This window comes from Solanum tuberosum, unplaced genomic scaffold (assembly GCF_000226075.1).
Source record: "Solanum tuberosum cultivar DM 1-3 516 R44 unplaced genomic scaffold, SolTub_3.0 scf00228, whole genome shotgun sequence".
Taxonomy (NCBI): Eukaryota; Viridiplantae; Streptophyta; class Magnoliopsida; order Solanales; family Solanaceae; genus Solanum; species Solanum tuberosum.
The window spans coordinates 86,148-89,939 of NW_006239152.1; the positions used below are offsets into that span (position 1 = coordinate 86,148).

General features: G+C 34.5%; 1 long non-coding RNA gene across 1 annotated transcript in view; it reads left to right on the forward strand.

The window, feature by feature from the left end:
• The first annotated feature begins 2,738 nt into the window (after positions 1 to 2,738).
• Positions 2,739 to 3,792, forward strand: part of LOC107062432 (uncharacterized) — a 1,789-nt gene continuing 735 nt past the window's right edge. Inside the window, exons 1-2 of the long non-coding RNA XR_001474601.1 lie at positions 2,739 to 2,786; positions 3,666 to 3,742. This is a non-coding gene — a long non-coding RNA (uncharacterized lncRNA). The remainder of the gene's footprint in view (positions 2,787 to 3,665; positions 3,743 to 3,792) is intronic.

The window sequence follows — 3,792 nt, forward strand, 5'->3', positions numbered from 1 at the left end:
ATGCATTGATAATTCTTTTGTTTAAAAGTCTTTTTAACGAGTGCCCGCGTTAGAACTCGCCTTGTTGCTACTTGCCGGACTAAGGAGGTAATCAATAAGAAAAGAATTATCAACATAGATTTAGTGTGATACTATCTAATAGGCTAGTGTCGATTGGTGCGAAGTAATAACTAAGTCAAACATCGATTATGATGTCTAATATGAGGTAAAGGTAAGGGTTAGTAAATTATACACACGTAGCCGGACCAAGGTGCGGGGTGAAATTCTCTAGATGCCGGATCAAGGATTTAGAGATACCTAACTTATCACTTTGCATGTAGTACACTAGGAAAAGATTGCTATTACTAGGATTACTGCGTTATGAGTTTGTGGGAAACACGTATATCCTAGTTATTTCTCTCATCTTGATAACAACCAAAATTGAGTTTTGATTACTAATTACTTATTAAATTCTTCCATTTTGTTTCACAAAAACCCCCCTTTTTATTACTTGTTTCTGGAAGTAATTTGACTAATCGAATATAATTGTTGGTTAAATTAAAGTCTAAACCATTTTCCTCGTAGGATCGACCCCAACCTACAAGTTGGGTTCTTTACTTGATAACGACCGCTTATGCTTCTTTAGGGAGGTGTAATTTGAGTGTATCTCAACCCAACATTAATTCATTCGATAGCTCATAGATTCAAAGATGAGAATAGTCTTTCATCTAAGAACCCCATTATCGTTCATTAGTGCAAGATCGAGAATATCCTTTCAATCAACACATCATTAGCATTCAATAGAGTACAATTGAGAATAGCTTTTCAATAGACTCAACATTCATTAACATTATCCTTAACTCATTCATTTATTCATTCATGAAAAGGCTACCAACATTAGATCTACCAATTCAAGACATTAAGAAATTAAGACATTAAGTCAAGATATACTCATCATAGAAGAAAAGGATGCCTAAGCCTACTAATTCAAAATATGTCATTCAACATTACCTTATAGAACCCTTCACATTCCATCATCAACATTCATGAGTGTTAATAGAGAGATAACATTCAATGCTAACACAATTAGCTTTTAGACAAAATCATAATTCATTCATTGAGATCACACACATTCTTCACATCACATTCATATATACAACATCATGATAATACTTCAATTCCTCACACTATGCCTTCAAGGCCATGATCACAATGTACATAGTAAGTAAACACCTCCACCTTTCAAGTGGATCAACCATTCAAGCACAATTCTACTTTAACATGAGAATAGGTCAAACTTGCCCTTTCAAGGCTATGATAACAACTCTTCAATTCATCAAAAATTCACCATAATTAGACATATATAATGATACAAATCAATAATCTAAATAAATCTACACATAAATCCATCATCATTCATTCATAATCAACAAACCCACTTCATAAGGCCAAATTTAGGAATTGAGAGAAATCATAAAGGCACAATTTAGGAATTGAGAGAAATCATGGGTTCATGGAGTAAATATCATCTTAAATCATCAATTATACATAAATATAATCATAGTTTATCATTTGAAAACATTTGATGCAAGCACCCATGAGATTGAGTGAAATCTAGGTTTTTGAGAAACTTGAAGACTTTGAAAACTTCTTTAAAATTGACTCTAGGGTGAAAGCTAACCCAAGATAAAGGATCACCATACCTTATACTAGAATAATACCACGAAATTGAATAAGAAACACCTTGAAATCCCAACCCTAGCTTGATCTTGACCTTGATCTCCAATGGAGTTTCTAGAGAGAACTTTTTAGGAGGGAAGGGTTTTGATTTAGGGAAAAGTGAATAATGAAATCTAAAATACCATTTTAATGTTTTAATACTCTTAAAATACCTTAAAACACTTAAAATAATCGTCCATATATTAATTAGGACTTGGGGTGAATTTACCAACTCACCCCTAGCTTGGCTGAGACTGCACCAGAAAAACAGTGCCCATTCACGCCCTGGACTCACGGACCGTGAATCCATTCACGGACCGTGCTACTGGTCCATGGTCTGGGTCTGCAAGTTGGTTTTAGGCCTCTTGACCTATAGAGGCCATCCACGGTGCGTGGATGGACCTATGGGGCGTGAACTCCATCCGTAGGTCACTAAGTTTTGGCCAAGTTGATGGCTTCCTTGGGGTTTAGACTTAGGGTACTCCTCAAGGACCCTTAGGGTGGTCCTTGGGGAGTTGTGCCTTGACGTCTAACCCCTAAACACCTCAACCATGGCTCGGGACAGCATAAAACACCATCAAAACTCAAGACGAACACAAACGCACACACATTAGGCTCTAGTTTCACTAGTTCATTTTTAGGGTCGTTACAATTCGTTGGGATTTGGTCCTGCTTGATTAGAATATGTATTATGAGGAGGAGCCTGTAGCTATTTTAGATAGGGAGGTCCGCAAAATGAGGTCAAGGAGATTGCATCTATCAAGGTTCAATGGAAAAATTGGTCAGTTGAACGACCCTTTTGGTCGTTTTGAGTACTAGAGCTTTTTATTGCATAAAATACTTTCCGATAGATTTTAAATGAGTATTTTTGGACTATTCGTGACTACAATTATGAAATTAGTGGGGTAGTTTTAATAATTAATTTAGTTGGTGGTTAAAGAAGATAACATTAGAATTAATAATGGATCACTTTCACCACTTTTATAATTTTGAAGCTATACAATTAGGGTATAACTGATCAGTAGAAAAGAAGAAATTTAAAAAAAGAGCCGCACAATTGTCAAGAACAAATTGAAGAAGCGCTTCAGGTGAGCAAAGTTTTTTTTTTAGCTTTCAATATTAGAGTGTTGCTCATAAAAATAGATTATTATATTGGTATGTATTTAAGAAGAAGGAGGTGAATTGTTATCCCTTTTTATAACCACACGAATTTGGTTGGAAAATTGAAAAGTGTTAAGTTGAGGACGTGATGATTGGCCAAAATATAAGTAGAAACAATTAATAGTTGAAAGATTAGGCTACAGGGAAGGTTGTATATGTTATATATGATATGTGTGTGGAATTAGACGGTAACTGTTGTATATAGATTTGGTGCAGTTATTGTTCAAAGCTCATATATTCTGCTAGTTGCCGAAAGGAGAATGTGCAAACAAAATTTTGGGGGTGAGAGCAATAGTTGAAAAATTGCCATTTGTTGATGTGGATAATTTGCAGTAGTTAAGGAGTTGTACAGAAAAGGCAGATTTTCTTTTCTTTCTATTTTTGTGGATCTTTGCCATTTAAGCTTTTGAATATTACTTGGGCAATGTCTTGTTTCAATTGGAGTAATGATTAGCCAATCATTGGCTAATGATGTGATAAATTGGGTTTGTAGTATATGATAAATTATGTTAGAGTTGTTGCCACTGGTTTTCGAAACCAGTGGCTTACTCTTGAATTTTATTACATGCCTATCATCTTATAAATTGAGTTTTAGTATATTGAGATAGGTAATTAAATATTAGGTGTATCGAATTATTTAAATTCCATTAAAGTTATGTTAATTGGAGGAATTAAGACCTACCCTTAGGTTTGAACTTTAGTAAATTGATTATATAATTAGGTGAGTTTTGGGTCTAGGCTAGACATAGAATAATATGAGTGTTTATAGACTCGTTAACTTACAAATTTGCATATATACTTGATAGATTGGAAAGGTTCAGAGGCATGAGGAAAGAAAATGCATTGGAGAAGTAGTTTGCTTGACTTCGATTCTTCGGTGGAGGTAGGTTATGGTTTATTCTATTTGATAGATATACTCTTAATAGTGATTGC